The sequence below is a fragment of the Palaemon carinicauda genome, chromosome 30 (assembly GCF_036898095.1).
Source record: "Palaemon carinicauda isolate YSFRI2023 chromosome 30, ASM3689809v2, whole genome shotgun sequence".
Taxonomy (NCBI): domain Eukaryota; kingdom Metazoa; phylum Arthropoda; class Malacostraca; order Decapoda; family Palaemonidae; genus Palaemon; species Palaemon carinicauda.
In genome coordinates, this window is record NC_090754.1 from 65,744,372 (window position 1) to 65,762,775 (window position 18,404).

General features: G+C 45.3%; 1 long non-coding RNA gene across 1 annotated transcript in view; it reads right to left on the reverse strand.

Annotated features, from left to right (window-relative positions):
- The window catches only part of LOC137623821 (uncharacterized), a 60,015-nt gene extending 43,046 nt beyond the window's left edge, over positions 1-16,969 (reverse strand). Inside the window, exon 1 of the long non-coding RNA XR_011040650.1 lies at positions 16,646-16,969. This is a non-coding gene — a long non-coding RNA (uncharacterized lncRNA). The remainder of the gene's footprint in view (positions 1-16,645) is intronic.
- Between the last annotated feature and the right edge of the window lie 1,435 nt (positions 16,970-18,404).

Sequence of the window (18,404 nt, forward strand, 5' to 3'; positions counted from 1 at the left end):
CAAGGAGATGTTGGATAGTTTCCAGGCGTGAAGTCGTAGCGAAGCTACGGCTTTGTGAAAGATGTTGGCGTGTGGTTGTTTGAGTAGCTCGTGTCGTAGAGGGAGTTCTCACAGAAGTTCCGTTAGGAGTTGCAGAAGGTCTAGAAACCATTCCGCGTGATGCCATAGTGGAGCTATAAGGGTCATCGAGAGATTGACCGATATTCTGGTCTTGTTGAGTACAAACAGAACAGGAGAAAGGCGTATACGTCGATGGTGTCCCACTGTTGTTGGAAGGCATCTTGCCAGAGTGTCTTGGGATCCGGGACTGGGGAGCAGTACAGCGAAAGCTTGAAGTTCAGCGCTGTAGCGAACAGATCCACAGTCGGGGAACACCACAAAGTCAGGACTTCCTTGGCTACTAGATGATCAAAAGACCACTCAGTACTCACTATCTGAGATGCTCTGCTCAGACCGTCTGTCAACGAGCACATTCCTCTTGCCTAGAATGAAGCGAGCCGATAGTGGAATCGAGTGGGCTTCGGTCCATCTTAGTATCTCTACTGCGAGATGGGATAGCTGCTTTGAAAAGGTACCTCCTTGCTTGTTGATGTAAGCCACTACTGTGGTGTCGCTCATCACCACCACAGAGTGACCCGCCAGGTATTGTTGGAACTGTTGAAGGGCCAGGAATACGGCCTTCATTTCTAGAAGATTTATATGGAGGCACTATTCTGATTCTGACCACAGGCCTGAGGTCCTGTGATGCAGAACGTGGGGGCCGGCCCCTTTCGTTGAGGCGTCCAAAAACAGCATCAAATCTGGGGGGAGGACGAGAATATCCACTCCCCTTCGTAGGTTCTCGTCTGTCATCCACCACTGAAGGTCCGTCTGTTCCGAAGGACCCATAGGGATCATGACGTCCGGGGAATCGTGACCCTGATTCCACCGGGACTTGAGTCGCCATTGGAGGGATCTCATTCTGAGGCGACCGTTGGGAACTAGACGGGCCAAGGATGAGAGGTGACCGAGGAGACGTAACCACAATTGGGCTGGAAGCTCTTCTCGTCTGAGGAAAGGACTCGCGACCCTCCTCAGCCTTGCAATCCTGTCATCTGATGGGAAGGCTTTGTGGAGATTGGTGTCTATGATCATGCCTAGATATACCAGTCTTTGAGATATACCAGTCTCCATGCTGAACGGGGTCTGCTTGACAAACCTGTTCAGAGCTAATAGGTCGATGACTGGTCTCCAGCCTCCAGATGCCTTTTTTACAAGAAAGAGTTGACTGAAGAAGCCTGGGGACCCGTCGACGACCTCTCAGAGAGCGCCCTTCTTCAACAGGTTCTGGACTTCTGCCCGAAGGGCTTGCCCCCTTGCCGATCCCATGGCAAGGGAGCTCAATGACACTGGCTTCGCTGTCAGGGGAGGTAGAGATGTTGTGAACGGGACGTGATATCCTTGACTGATTACGGAAATCATCCAGGAATCGGCCTCGAGTTGCTGCCACCAGTTTGCGCAACTTTGTAGGCATCCCCCCACTGGTGAACATGCAGGGGGACTGCCAATCCTAGCGTTTGCGGCCTCGGCCGCTCCCTCTAGGATTCTTTCCTCCCCTGGAAGACTTTTTGCCTTTCTTGTCCTTGACAGGAAAGGGCTTAGACACTGTTGTCTTCGCTGTAGCTGCCGGTTTCGTGGTCTTGGTAGGACGTGATTGCTGGGTTGCTGGAGGTTTATAGGGCTTCGATGTTAAAGCTCTATGTAGGAGAGAGTCCTGGTTGGATTTCCTCCACCTCTCAGCCGCCTGCTCCACGTCCTTAGGCTCGAACAAGTTCTTCCCCATGATGGAAGAATGTCTGAGCCTGCTGATCTCGGTACTGAGGACCTTTTGATGGAATCTCTCAGACACCGCATCTCGACGTTTCAAGATGGTATTAGCCCGCAAGTTCGAGACTTGGTGGGCTAGAAACTCGATTGTACGAGTGCCTGAGAGTAAAAAAGTCTCCATGGCCTTCCTGGTACTCTCTTTGGACAAGTCCACTGATCGTAACAGGATGCCCAGAGACCCAAGCCAGATGTCCAGCCACGAAGTTGCCTGCATGGCACACTTCGCTACCTTCTCCTGGCTAAGGATCTCCGTTGCCGAGAACGAGACTTGCCGGTTGGAGTGTCTCTCTAGAGGGACTCCCCTGGTAAGCTCTTCCAAATAGTGGTGTAGTGGAAGAGCTAAACAAGTCTCCTCCATGATGTCAAAGTACCTCCTCTGATGGACTCTAGGAGGCAGGAGTTTGTTGCCGGTGTTGGATCGGCTGGAGGAGGCAAGCTCGGAGAGCTGTCCTTCGACCTTGTCTCTGGCACTCTTAACCCCTTGAGACCAGGGGAAAGCCGTGCTGGCCTTTGAGGGTTTTTGAGTATCAAAGACTCGGTCCAAGACCGTGTCCTTGCCCTCACGAGGGGGAATCTCTGGATCCGCAAACCCATTGAGATTCCTCATGAGGGTCAGAACCTACCAGAACGCATGCTCTGACTCCTGCAGCTCCCCTCCTGAAGGGCTAGCAGCGAAGTCTCCTGTCCCCAAAGGCTCTTCTTGGGGGGACTCGTAGACGTTCTCTGAGGGCTTGGCTGGCTCCGGTCTAATCCTTCAGGATGACTTAGGCAAAGTCTTAGAGTCCTTCGACTCCCTCCTGGGAGGGATGCAGGACTCCAACAGTGATGGTGGGAGGCTCTTCTCCACCCCTACCCAAGAAGACTTCCCAGCGCGCGATGGGGGGAACGCCTCACCTCGCATGACTCCCCAGAGGACGGGAAATCTTCGTCCGAAGGGGAAGAAGTGAAAGTCTGGGGAGTGAGGAGGCCTTCCTCAAAGACTTACGAGGAGTCAGCTTTGCCCTTGGAGAAGTTACCACGTCAGACACTCCTCTCTTCCTTTTCAGGGGAGTAGAAGCTGCTAATGATTTGTAGCCCAGCTCAGAGAGAACAGGCTTAAAAGCCTGCATGACCGCTCTGACCAGTGACCCAAACCAAGGCTGCTGACTGACAGCTGCGCTGTCAGAAACTCCCTCTGGAGGGAAGGGGATCGTTCGCTCCCTAGGAGGAGTTACCAAAGGTGGGTTTGCCTGAAAAGAAGAAGGAGAAAAGTCCCTGGTTTTATCCGGAATCCTCCCTCCCACCGGCAAGCACGCAGTTCTGCGCTTGCAGGAGGGAACGCGACGATGATGACCTGGCCGCGCGTTGTCCTGCAGCCTCACGCGTGGGATCGCGCTGGCGTTCGCACGATGGGAATTGCCCTGGGTCGTGCGTGGGGAATTGTTCGCGCGCGCGCGAGGGCGATGGCGATGGCGAGGGCGCGGGCTGGAGATGGCAGAGGATGCGCTGAAGGCTGAATAAGCGCTCGCGCGCACGAAAGCGATTTTTCGCGCTTGCGTGAGCGCGCAGGGTCTGGCCGAAGAGCCCATGCGGGGGATAACGTTGGGCGCGTGCGCAGGAGATATATCCCTTGCGCGTGGGCGCGCATGAGAGCGCACATCTGGCTGTGGTGACGGGCGTGGGCGCACAGGGCGCGCGTCGGAGACTGCGCGCGACGGCGCGCAGGCGGGGTCCGATGGCGCGCTGGTGAAGGATGGCGCGCAGGCGGGGTCCGATGGCGCGCAGGCGGGGTCCGATGGCGCGCTGGTGAAGGATGGCGCGCAGGCGGGGTCCGATGGCGCGCAGGCGGGGTCCGATGGCGCGTCGGCGATCGATGGCGCGTTGGTGAGCGCTGGCGAGCAGGGGAAGAGGTTAACTTCCCCATTGCACCCATATCAGAAGATCGTGGGCGAGCAGGAAAGCGCTGGCACGTAGGCGAGCGCTGGCGCGCAGGAGAACAAAGGCACGCATGGCGCGCAGCAGGATGAGGATGCACAGTAGCGCGCTGGCGATCAGGAGAGCGCTTGCGCGAAGGTGATCATTGGCGCGCAGGGGAGACCTGGCGCATAAGGGACTTATGCACAAATTTGTGCGAAAGCCCTTGATGCCCCGAAGGGACCGTTGCCCGTTTTACAACGGGATGAGTTGGTGCCCACAGCGCGTCAGCAGCCAGGAACGGCGACGGCAGGTCAGCAGGTCTGGCGGGTGGAAGGTCGGCGTGCCCTTTGTAAGGACGACCTTCCACCGAAGGAGATCGCGAACGATCTGCGGAGAGGTCCAGGGATGTAGCTGGTAGAGTCGGAGAATGACGGCAAGGTTCCTTTGCAGCGGACTGCGGTGATGATGAACCGAAGAGACGCCTCCCAACACCCTTGTGAGGTGAAGGAAGGCCTCTACGGCAAAGAAGAAGGCAGGCTTTACACCTTATACGCCCTCTGGGGGCCATGGGGTCAGCGGGCTGACCATCATCAGTCCTCCGAAGAGGAGTCTCTGTGAGTGAACTCCCCCGAGGGGGAGAATCACCGGCAGGAGAGACCGTTGCACTTAGTTCCTCCCTCGAAGGGTGTTTGGAGGGGGGAACTAAGCCTTCAGCTACATCGGGAACATCACGAGCAGAGGTTTGATACAACTCATCGGAAGCCTCTGCCACAACAACGTTGACGATAGACAGAGGATCAACCTCGGCTAAAGTCGGCGATTGTTTGACAGCTGCCCCCAACCTGATCATGTCAAACAAGGCTTCCTTGAGGGGCAAACCCTCAAGCCCCAAGGAAGCCCAAAGCTGTAACAAATCATTATTAGAAATAGGTACATTAAAATCCTCCCCCGCGGGAGGAGGAGGAGCTGCCTTGCTATGGGAGGCAACTCCCTCTCCCAAACCCCGAGATCGGTCAACAGAACTACGGCCTACACTACCACTCGACAGTTTCTCGGAAGAAACCGATCGAGTGGGAGCTTCGGAGGAGGTTTGGGCCACGGAAGAAGAGCGCTTGGGATTTTCTCCTTTCAAAGAAACCTTCAAAGGAGAAATATCCCGTCTGGACTTCTTAAGGCGCCAAGAAAACCTCTCCCACTGGGAGGTAGACCAGTCCCTACACTCACCACACACTTTATTCCTATCACACCGCTGGCCCCTACAGTAAGGACATTAGGTGTGGGGGTCTGTTTCGACCGCCGATATATACGTGCCACAAGGGCAGTCAGGTAAACCAGGACACTTACGCATAGCAGAGGCCAACTTCACACACACTCTGTCAAAGGAAAAGCAAAAAGATTAGCAATTGAGAGCAAAGTGAGTTCAAGCACAGATGTGTGAGGGGGGGGGGGAGCAAGCTACCTTCCCTACTCCCCGGTAACTAGCGGTGGGGTAGTAAACCCTCGTTAAAATTCTAATGGCTTGTCATTTCAGCTACGCCGAAAGCAATTACCCATATTAAATAGAGTGGTTTGTATTTCAGTTACGGAACAAACCATTTTTAAACATAAGACTTACCCAGTAGTTATATATATAGCTGATTAACACCTTTGGTGGAGGGTTAGAGACAGCCGATATAGTTGGAATTCTGCTTAAGAGTTATTCAAAACAAGCTTAAGAGTTCATACCTGATAAGGAAGCTGACTTCAATGATTCTCTGCCTCATTATGTCTGCTATCCTTATGAGATCCAACAATCCTCCCAGGGGGCTGAAGATCTCTTAGGAGCTGTCAAACCAGTGTATATACCTCTTATGCGACAGAACCTCCTCCAATACCCAGTTCCGGGCACTCTCAAGGAACAAAATTGACCACCTGACTAAAATCAATGATTGTGGAAGACTGTCACAATCTCCACAAACAACCATAAAAACAAATAAAAGTTCCAAGAGAAGAAAACGGGTATTAGGATTATGGGAATGTAGTGGTGGATCCTTCCCCCACAACTGCACTCGCTGCTACGAATGGACCCAGAGTGTAGCAGTCCTTATAACGAGTCTGAACACTTTTCAGGTAATATGAAGCGAACACAGATTTACTCCTCCAAAAGGGTGTGTCCATTATGCTTTGCAGCGATCTATTCTGTCAGAATGCTACTGACATTGCTACGGCTCTAACCTCATGTGTTTTGACCTTTGGTAGTCAAAGGTCTGCCTCATTGCAATGTGCATGAGCCTCTTTAATTAAAAGTCTGATGAAAAAAGACAGGGCATTCTTAGACATCTGCAATTTGGGCTTTTTGACCAAGCACTACAGATCTTCTGAATTGCCTGGCAAAACTTTTGTTCTGTCCAGATAAAACGTCAGAGCTCTTACAAGGCATAGGACTCTTTCCAGCTCCTCACCAACTATATCCGAAAGATTCGGAATTTCAAAAGACTTAGGCCAAGGTTGAGAAGGGCGCTCATTCTTGGCGAGAAAGCCTAACTGCAAGGAACAGACAGCCTTACTGTCTCGAAAACCAACATTTTTGCTAAACGCATGGACTTCACTAACTCTTTTGACTGTTGCAAGACTAACCAAAAACAGAGTCTTCATTGTAAGGTCCTTCAAGGAAATCGAATGTAAGGGCTCAAATCTGTCACGCATAAGGAACTTTAAAACAATATCCAGATTCCAAGCTGGTGAATCTTGGTGCTGTTGTTTTGACGTATCAAAAGATTTAAGTAGTTCCTGCAAGTCATTATTTGAAAGGTCCAGGTTTCTGTGTCTGAATACAGTCGCTAACATACTCCTGTATCCCTTAATAGTTGAGGTTGAAAAGTTGCACTTCTTCCGAAGGTATAACAGGAAGTCAGCAATTTGAGTTACAGAGGTACTGGAAGAGGAAACAGAGTTGACTCTACACCACTCTTTAAACACTTCCCACTTGGATTGATAAACCTTGATGGTTGATGTCCTCCTCGCTCTTGCGATAGGTTTAGCTGCGTCCTTCAAAAATCCTCTAACGCTTGTGAGTCTTTCGATAGTCTGAAGGCAGTCAGCTGAATACTTTGGAGACTTTGATGGTACCTTTCCAAGTGGGGTTGTTTGAGTAAATCTACTCTTAAAGGAAGACTTCTTGGTGTGTCTACCATCCATTCCAGTACCTCTGTGAACCATTTCCTTGAGGGCCAAAAGGGTGCCACTAGCGTCATTCTGGTCCCCTTGTGGGACACAAACTTTTGTACCACCTTGTACAGGATCTTGAATGGTGGAAAAGCGTATGTTTCAAGATTGGTCCAATCCACAAGAAAGGCGTCTATGTGGACTGCTTCTAGATCTGGTACCGGGGAGCAATACGTTTCTAGCCTCTTTGTTTTGGAAGTCGCGAAGAGGTCTATGCATGGTTGGCCCTAAAGTTGCCACAGGCTCTTGCAGACTTGTTGATTTAGCGTCCACTCTGTGGACAGAGTCTGACCTCTTCTGCTGAGGCTGTCTGCCATTACGTTCCTTTCCCTTTGAATGAATCTTGTCATCAGTACCACATTCTTTTCTTTAGCCCATAAAAGGAGACTCCTTGCAGTTTCATAAAGGGACATCGAGTGAGTTCGTCCTTGCTTGGCAATGTAAGCCAATGCTGTGGTGTTGTCAGCATTGACTTCCACCACTTCTGAGGGCTAACAGGACTGCCAACAATTCTTTCTGGTTGATATGGAAGTTCCGCTGAGTCTCTGACCACAACCCCGAGACTTCCAACTTGCCCAGAGTTGCTCCCCACCCTGAGTCCGAGGCGTCGGAACACAACACAAGGTCTGGGTTCTTTGGAGCTAAGTGGTAACCCTCTTGGAATTTGTCTGGTTCGTTCCACCACCGAAGGCAGCTTTTAATGGATTCTGTAATTGTAATGTTCATTGTCTCTAGGTCCTTCTCCTTATCCCAATGGTAATTGAGGAGGAATTAAAGAGGACGAAGATTCAGCCTTCCTGAAGGGACAAATTGTTCCAATGAGGAGAGGGTTCCTATTAGACTCATCCATTTCCTCGCCGAACACTTCCTTTTCTCTGGAAAAGATCAGAGTTTCAAATTGGCTTGTTCCGTCCTTAATAGAGACGGAAAAGCCCGAAAAACCTGACTCCGAATCATCATTCCCAAATAAAGAATCTCTTGTGATGGTATCAAGAGAGACTTCTTGTTGACAACGAGACCCAATTCTTTTGTAAGACTCAAAGTTGTTTGGAGATCCTTCAGGCAGAGATCGTATGAGTGAGCTCTGAGAAGCCAATTGTCGAGATACAGAGAGGCTCTGATGCCTCCTGAATGGAGAATCTTTGCTACATTGAGCATCAGTTTCGTAAATATTTGCGGGGCGGTGCTTAGGCCGAAACATAGGGCTCGAAATTGAAAAACTTCTCCCTTGAATACGAACCTTAGAAAGTACATGCAGCTCAGATGAATTGGGATGTGAAAATAGGCATCCTGGAGGTCTAATGAGACCATCCAGTCGTCCTTTCCTTACCGCTGCCAGGACTGACTTCGAAGGCTCCATCGAGAACTTGGTCTTCTGGACATACTTGTTTAATGCACTCACGTCCAGGACTGGACGCCATCCCCCCGAGTTCTTGGGTACCAGGAACAGGCGGTTGTAAAAGCCTGGAGAATGTACGTCCTGCATCTTTTTTATAGCCCCCTTCTCCAACATTAAAGACACTTGAGTTGTTAATGCTTGTCTCTTTGCCTCCTCTCTGTATCTGGGAGAGAGATACACTGGAGCTAAAACCAAAGGAGGTTTCCCCATAAAGGGGATTTTGTAACCATCCTTTACAAGATGTACCGACCAAGGGTCTGCTCCCCTTCTCTCCCACGCTTGCCAGAAGTTGAGTAGTCTGGCTCCTACTGCCTGAAGGCGAAAGCAGTCAGGCTCTGCTTCGCCCTGTCCTAACGCCTCTCCTCTTAGTTCTTCTTCCATCGGGCCTGGAGCTACCCCTGTTGGAAGACCTCCCTCGAAAGGGCTGAGAGAACTTAGGAAAAGTATTCTCTTCCTTAGGCTTGCGGCTGGAAAAAGCAGTTGGATGGACTTTTCTGGCTGTCTTAGAGACTTGATCCTGTGTGGCCTTTTGCGTTAAGGTGGACGAGATTTCCCTTCTGAGCACTTGTGGGAACAGCGAGGAAGACACAGGAGCAAATAATAACTGACTTCTGGAAAGGGGTAACTCCCAGTGACAGCAAGGAGCGCATCTGAGCCCTCTTTTTAAGAATCCCTGCTAAAAAGAGTGCAGCCAACTCATTAGAACCATCCCTTAATGCTTTGTCCATACAGGACATTAAATGGACTAAGGTAGAAGTATCACCTTCTTTAAAAGCGGAAACTTTCTTGCCTAGGGCTCCTAGAGTCCAGTCAAGGAAGTTAAAAACTTCAAAGGCTCTAAATACGCCTTTGAGCAGATGATCCAGCTCGGAGGTAGACCAGAAAATCTTGGTCTTCTTCATGGCCAACCGACGAGGAGCGTCTACAAGACTTGAAAAATCTCCCTGGGCAGAGGCAGGTACTCCCAAGCCAAGAACTTCTCCTGTCTCGTACCATATACTAGACCTAGATGCTAGTCTAGCTGGAGGAAAAGCGAAGGCCGCTTTTCCCTGGTCATTTTTGGACTTCATCCAGTCTCCCATCAGTCTAAGAGCCCTCTTAGATGATCGTGACAAGACCATCTTGGTAAACCGAGACTTCCTTGACGCCTTCCTAAGAGTGAACTCTGAAGGTGGAGAGCGTGGGGCAACGGGGACTAAGAATTCTTGGAATTCCTCATTAAAAACCTTCATAAGTTTTTTCAAATCTACTGAAGGGCGAAATGATTTAGAGTCTTCATCCTCTGATACCTCCTCAAATAGCTCAACAGGAGAAAGGTCATCATCAGAGTCCTCCTCTGGGCAAGCCCCAACTGGGGCAACAACATTGGGTTCAGGATCAGCTACAGAAACTGGAACCTCATGCCTGTCACTATGCAGATCTACCGCTTGACGCTTAGCCAACCGCTCGCGATCACAGCGATCGAAACTAGCGTGTTCCTGATCATGGCCTCTGACAAAACCAGTGTCATGGTGAAGTGCGTGGTCCTCCTCCTCATCATCAAGTCTCACTACTTGACTACCAGCAGCACGAGAAGAAGTTGGTTGCTTGGTGTCACGTTCCGAAAAACGCTTGACGTCACGTCCTGACTAGCGTTCAGCGCCGCGTACCGCTTGACGCTCGACGTCCTGCCTGACTGCCTGCCACTTGGTGAAGTGTCCTGGAGGACGCTCGCTGTCGTGTCTTGTAGGACGGTTGACGTCCTGTTTAGTAGGACGTTCGACGTCCTGAATAGCAGGACGCTCGATGTCACGCTTAGCTGGACGTTTGTGTTCACGTCCTGAAAGTCGTTCACCTTTGCGCTAAGAAAGACGTTTGGCGCCTCGATCTAAAGAACGCTCGACGTCACTCTTTGTTGATCGCTTAAGATCACGTCCTAAAGGACGTTCAACACTATGACTATGAGGACGCTCGGCACCTCGTAAAGAAGGACGCTCAACATCACGAGCCACTGCACACTTATCGTCACGTTTGGGAGGTCGATCGGGAACACGTCCTGGTAGTCGTTTCAAGGAGTGTTGAGAAGGCCGCTCGCTGTCTTGAGCTAGATACTCAATGTCACATTTGGTTGTTTCCCGTTTGATGCCATGATGGGTTGCTTGATGTTAGCGAACAAGATCATGCCCACTTTCCTTAGAAACGGTGTCATAACATTTCAAAGGAGAGATGAAAAGAAGGTCGTCATCCAGAGCCCCTTGACTGACAGTTTTACGCCGCCTGGCGTCCAGATGAGAAGCTTCATGACATTCAGGATCCAGGACTGCTGCTCTCTTACTGTCCGGGGCTTGGTAATGCTGCATGAAAGAAGACAGCCTTTGTTGCATCTCTTGTAGCATGGACAAATTCGGATCCACTTGTTGTGACATCGGGGCCGCTACGTCTAACGCCACATCGCTCTCCTCACCGCTCATAGAGCATTCAGATCGTCCAGATGGTGATAACCAGTCCGACGGGTGCTGGGGAGCCTGAACTGAGGTCATGCCCGGTTCTGACAATTGATCAGCAAGCAAAAGATTCTTGGTAGAGACCGACGTCCTAGCAGGACGTTTAGCAAGAGAGCTCTCAACTGAAGATGGAAATCACTCTGGGCTGCTCCAATGGCTACAGCCAGGAGCCGCTGTACTAGTTGGCCTTATCAAAGGTCCTCTTGAGAGGTCTAGAAGCTTGACGCCAGCCTCTTTTCGGAACTGCGTCATCCGAAGACGATGAAAACAACTTAACCTCACCTTTCCTATGGTGAGGGTGAACGTCCTGGGAAACGTCAACAGGTATGTTCGAGGGGATGTCTGCTCATGTGTTAAAGCCTCTAGTCTCCTTTTGCCGATCGACATTCCTTCTCTCAAGGGTTGGGGAGCTTGGAAGAGGTCTAAGACTAGGAGAACGACAGACTCGAGCAGACGCACCCTCCACAGCACCAAAACACTTCATTGCACTTCTGGCACTTTCACCCTTCAACTGCTTTACATCGGACATAAGCTACGTCCTGTCCGCCGCTAGCAATTCAACCTTAGTGCCTAGCGCTTGAATCGCTACCAACATGTCTTTCATCGTAGGCTCATTCGCAGTTACAGTAGCAGGATCAGAATCTACCACTACAGGGGGAAAGGATTAGGTTCAGTGAGACGGGAAGAGGAAAAGTCTTTTGAAGAACGAGAAGAACTTTGTCTCGATCTATCTCTTTGAAGTTTACACCTATAGCGATCAAACTCAAGCCATTCATTCTCTGACAAAAGAACACACTCATCACACCAATCACCCAACTCACATTCTTTACCTCTGTATTTAGCGCAGAGTGAACGGGGATCAAGAGAGGCCTTTACCATTCGGGTCTTACACCCACTAACACACATCCTAAAAGTTATAGGGGGGTGGCCATTTTGAAAAATTTTATGAGAGAAATCAACAAGCAAGGGTCAAAAATTTTAAATCCAAACTTAATCCAAGAATATCCAAGAGCAAAATCAAACAAGCATGAGTCAAAACCAAAGTGTTGTACATCAAATTAAATCAGCAAAAATCAGTAATTGTTGAGCAGAATTTCTAACGATGTCGTCGCTAACGACGGCAAGGAAGATATGAGGAAACCTGGAATAGTTCCTAGGTACCTCGCTAGGGCGCAGGGGTGGTACACCTAGCTATCCAATCGGCAATTGGCGCGAGTTTTGAATTTTCTGCTGTGACATCAGGGACGTAAGCTATATATATAACTACCAGGTAAGTCTTATGTTTAAAAACACATATCAAACAATCTCACCAACCATTCAAGTACAGTCACACCCGCTTCCTTCAACATCTCAGCTCTCACACCATCCATACCAGATGCTTTTCCTACTCTCATTTCATCTAGTGCTCTCCTAACTTCCTCTCTTGAAATCTCTCTCTCACTTTCATCTCCCATCACCAGCACCTCAACACCTGCAACAGCAATTATATCTGCCTCCCTATTGTCCTCAACATTCAGTAAACTTTCAAAATATTCCGCCCACCTTTTCCTTACCTCCTCTCCTTTTAACAACCTTCCATTTCCATCTTTCACTGTCTCTTCAATTTTTCAACCAGCCTTCCTTACTCTCTTCACTTCTTTCCAAAACTTCTTCTTATTCTCTTCATATGAATGACCCAGTCCCTGACCCCACCTCAGGTCAACTGCCTCACTTACCTTGCGCTTTACTTCAAAATATTTCTCTCTATATCTTTCATACTTCTCTACACTATTACTCTGCCGCCATTCTTCAAAAGCCTTCTTTTTCTGTTCCACTTTTACCTTCACTCAGTTCCACCATTCACTGCCCTTCCCCATGCTGCCTCCAACAAACTTCTTGCCACACACATCACTTGCAATCCCAACAAAATTTTCTTTTACTAACTTCCACTCCTCCTCTAAATTACCAGTTTCTCTTACTTTCACTTTGTCATATGCCATTTTCAACTTTTCTTGATATTTACTTTTTACCCCCGGTTTTATTAGCTCTTCGGTAATAGTATAGAACACCACGCTCTCTATTTACTCCAATATAATGTAATCCTGCAGTTCTCACCTTCTTGCACAGTAATTAGGTGGTTATTTAAATTCTGGGAAAGCAATAATTAGCAAGATATGTTGAGGAAGGGGGAAGGGGTTATAAAAAGAAAATAGCTCGGTTTCCTCGCTAAACGACATGGAACTGACGTCAACATAGTCAACCAAATAGATCGTGATGCCACCGTACATAAACAGAAGTTTGTGATGCCAGCGTACATTTGATATACTGTATACAGTATTCAAAATATACTTAATTAAAAGTGTCCTTAAAATATGCAATTTACAAATAGTGATACTTTTGAGTAATCACAATTCTTGATTAAGTATATTTTGAATATATATCAAATGTACGCTGGTATCACAAACTTCTGTTTATGTACGCTGGCATCACGATCTATTTGGTTGACTATGTTGACGTCAGTCCATGTCGTTTAGTGAGGAAACCGAGCTATTTTCTTTTTATAACCCCTTCTCCCCTCTTCAACATTTCTTGCTAATTATTACTTTCCCAGAATTTAAATAAACACCTAATTACTGTGCAAGAAGGTGAGAACTGCAGGATTACATTATATTGGAGTAAATGGAGAGCGTGGTGTTCTATACTATTACCAGCTCTTCAACCCTCACTAGCTCCCTTTTACATCCACCTACTCTATTCCCCCACTTTTTTGCTACAACTAATTTTCATTCCATCAAAAAATGATCAGACACACCATTAGCCATACCCCTAAACACATGCTCGTCTTTCAATCTTCCAAATATTCTCTCTCTCTCTCTCTCTCTCTCTCTCTCTCTCTCTCTCTCTCTCTCTCTCTCTCTCTCTCTCTCTCTATATATATATATTCCTGAACTCTCCTACCTGTGAAGGTTCATTTTGCTTGCAACTAATGTCCTATGCCCACTCACATCTAGGCCCTCCCACTTTCATAGTCCTAGAATTGCCACTAGGGACATGATGCAATTAAAGGTAATCATACATTAATTTCATGCTAATTACATGAACCATAAATTTTTCAGCTAGTTATTTTGTGTTCTATGCATTCTGTCCATTGCTATTGCTTTATTTAGCATTTCACCATACAAAAATCAAGTTTTACCACTAGGATCCCGCATAGAATGTATTCTTTAACATATGGGCTCCTTTGTAGTTCATTAGGCCAGACCAGGCGTAAAATTCCTGTTAGGACTAAATACCCACACTTTAAAACAGAAATATTGTAGAAGTTTCTGGAAACCGATCTAGTGAGAGAATTTTTATGAAAGGTGTACCACAAGGTAGTGTTCTGGGCCCTATCTTGTTCAACATATATACTATCGAGCTATCACATATCTTGAAAAAACAAAACGCGGGCTTTAAACTATATGCAGATGATACTTAGTTCTACCTTTCAATTTCAACTACACAAGATACAATGAAGAAAATTGATGAGATAATGACTGAAATAAAAACATGGATGCAGAGGAAAAAGCTTAAATTAAATGATGATAAAACAGAATGTGCGTTTTTTGACACAGAGGTGGCTTTGAAGAATTACCAGTAAATTCAAAGTATAAAAATTGGTGACGCTGATGTTAGAACTGTGCCTGTTGTGAAAAATTTGGGTGTACTGATGGATTGTAATTTGTCAATGAGGGATCAAATAGTGAATACAGTGAAAGTGTGTAACTATCACCTGAGAAACATAGCATTTATTAGAAAATATTTAACAGAGGGCAGTACAAAAAATTTAGTGATGAGTAACGTAATATCAAGGCTTGATTATTGCAATTCTCTGTACTATAAATTGCCCAATACACTACTAAGAAAGCTTCAAAATGTGCAAAACTGGGCGGCTAGACTGATAAAAGGCATTAAATTTCGGGAGATAATAACTCCTGCACTGATCAATCTACATTGGTTACCTTTTAAGGCTAGAATTGAATTTAAGATTTGTTTGTTGACTTACAAGGCACTTACAAGTGATAAGCCTAAATATCTTCATGATTACTTGGTCCCCTACCCTCAAGCTACTAGTGCTGCTGTAAGAGTTAGACATGCTGATGACCCATATATATAGACTATTCAAAATTAGTGTGAATCATGCAATAGGAGGAAGAACTTTTTGTTATGCTGCACCGAGACTCTTCAACGACCTTCCATTTGATGTCAAGAATAGCAAAAATGTGGCAGCTTTCAAGAAAAACCGGTTTCATTGTAGTGAATTACATGGCAATGTAACCTAGGAAAAAAACTACTGTTTCTAATAGAAAAAATTACGCTCTCTTCGAAAATGACACTCATTCCCGTCGCAATAATGGGGGACCCCCAGTGGGAACTCGGGGTTTTGGGTGGGGAAAACATACTGGGGAATCGATATATAAACGTAAAACAAGCGTTTTCTTCTCTATACATTACCTTCTTGAAATTATAATAACCGGAGGAAAATACAAAACAGTATATCTGGATAAACTTTGGAGGCGCCGTTACAAAAATTGTGTCATGAAAAAATACAGTAACCAGTGCTGCCAACGTCCTATGTAGATCAAATGTTATTTTGTGACCTTTCATACTACTAGGCTAGGTTAGGTGGGTTTGCTAGGTTCAGTGCCCTTTTTGTACTTTTTATATATTGAGTAAAACTTATATGGAGAAATTATTTAATATAAAGAAATATCTATCATTACTATCTTCAGTAATGTCATCGTGCCGTTGGTAACTCTGTGTACCATACGTCAACGTTGGTAACACTGTGTATTATTGGTAACGTTGCTAATGTTATCGTTCGTTCGTAAGAGAAGTGACACCGTGCATCTCAAAGTTATCCGAATTGGTTGATCTGTTTGTTACCGATTGAAATGAACATCAAATTCACTTAATTCACGTTATTTACTATAGGAAAACAATTATATATCGTTTCCCCAGTATGTTTTCCCCACCCAAAACCCTGAGTTCCCACTGGGGGTCCCCCATTATCGTAAGATATAGATGTATATGTATTTCTGAAACTATTCATTTGCGACGGAAACGAGTGTCATTTTTGAAGAGATCGTAATTTTTTTCTATAAGAAACGGTAGTTTTTTTCCTAGGTTAAATTGCCATGTAATTCACTACAAAAATACCGAAAAACCTGAAGACTTATCTCTTTGGAAAGTGTTATAATAGTGATCTGAAAACTATTAAGCCTGAATACAAATACTAACGAATACTGAAAAGATACAGAGCAAAATATAAACTGGAAAGAAATTATTTTCACACATCAAGGCCTGCCTGAACAGACTCTTAGTGTCTGATGGAGGGCGAGAAATAAAACCCTAAAAGTAAAAGTAAACAAACTTGTGATCACCACCTAACCTAACCTAGGAGCAGCATCTTTACCCACCTACATACCGAACCCCCTAGACTTCCGAATTCTTGGCTTACACCAATACTAACTCTAACCCTGTCCTTGCTTAACAACTGGCTTTACTGCTTGCAAGGTAACAATAAATCATATTTTGTAAATCGTAAAATTAGCTTCATATTGTATTACGGACCAGTTTACACCTGCCGCACCGAACTGCACCCTAACATTAAATAGGTGGTTTGTGGCATACATATGATCAAAAAATGGATAAAACACATGACAATCAGTTGGAAAATATATGGTTCATTCTTTTGGCTATAAATCGAAGTACTAATATATTTACAAGTTATTTCTGAAGCCTAGGCTTATAAGCTTCACATACTAGGCCTACATACCTTTAAGATGCTCCGGTAGCGCCAGGCCAAAGAATGTGGTCTTTACTTATAATAATTTGTTTCAAAAACACAATTCACAGCTCACAATGATGGCCTTTTAATGGTTTAGGATATACTTTTTACTTTACCATACTTTTCATCCAATCCCCTTTTCTATGGAGATTGCAGATACAAAACTATAATTTTTACCAAATATCAACTTTTTCATATCTAACCACTAAAAAATAGGCACACTTTCTTCAGAATACACTTTTGAATGTTTAATCGTTATCGGATTAAACAATTTGGCACTAAAAATGTCAAAAAGTGACTATGCAGCGAATGTGAATACAAACTATCTCGGAAAGTGGAACTGTAACTTAAACTTGGTCTATAACTTCTTCTTCTATTTTTAGTAGGAGACCTGGTCTACAAGTCTACTATTTATAGTAGGAAATCTGGTTTACAAGTCTACTATTTCTAGTAGGAGACTTGGTCTACAAGTCTATTATTTATAGTAGGAAACCTGGTTTACAAGTCTACTATTTCTAGTAGGAGACTTGGTCTACAAGTCTATTATTTATAGTAGGAAACCTGGTTTACAAATCTACTAATTTTAGTAGGAAACCTAGTTTACAAGTCTACTATTTATAGTAGGAAACCTGGTTTACAATTCTACTATTTTTAGTAGGAAACCTGGTATACAAGTCTACTATTTATAGTAGGAAACCTGGTCTACAAGTCTACTATTTATAGTAGGAAATCTGGTTTACAAGTCTACTATTTCTAGTAGGAGACTTGGTCTACAAGTCTATTATTTATAGTAGGAAACCTGGTTTACAAGTCTACTATTTATAGTAGGAGACTTGGTCTACAAGTCTACTATTTATAGTAGGAAATCTGGTTTACAAGTCTACTATTTCTAGTAGGAGACTTGGTCTACAAGTCTATTATTTATAGTAGGAAACCTGGTTTACAAGTCTACTATTTCTAGTAGGAGACTTGGTCTACAAGTCTATTATTTATAGTAGGAAACCTGGTTTACAAGTCTACTATTTCTAGTAGGAGACTTGGTCTACAAGTCTATTATTTATAGTAGGAAACCTGGTTTACAAATCTACTAATTTTAGTAGGAAACCTAGTTTACAAGTCTACTATTTATAGTAGGAAACCTGGTTTACAATTCTACTATTTTTAGTAGGAAACCTGGTATACAAGTCTACTATTTATAGTAGGAAACCTGGTTTACAAGTCTACTATTTATAGTAGGAGACCTGGTTATAAGTCTACTATTTATACTAGGAAACCTGGTTTACAAGTCTACTATTTTTAGTAGGAGACCTGGCCTACAATTCTACTATTTTTAGTAGGAGACCTGGTCTACAAGTCTACTATTTTTAGTAGGAAACCTGGTTTACAAGTCTACTATTTATAGTAGGAAACCTGGTTTACAAGTCTACTATTTATAGTAGGAAACCTGGTTTACAAGTCTACTATTTATAGTAGGAAACCTGGTTTACAAGTCTACTATTTATAGTAGGAGACCTGGTTATAAGTCTACTATTTATACTAGGAAACCTGGTTTACAAGTCTACTATTTTTAGTAGGAGACCTGGCCTACAATTCTACTATTTTTAGTAGGAGACCTGGTCTACAAGTCTACTATTTTTAGTAGGAAACCTGGTTTACAAGTCTACTATTTATAGTAGGAAACCTGGTTTACAAGTCTACTATTTATAGTAGGAAACCTGGTTTACAAGTCTACTATTTATAGTAGGAA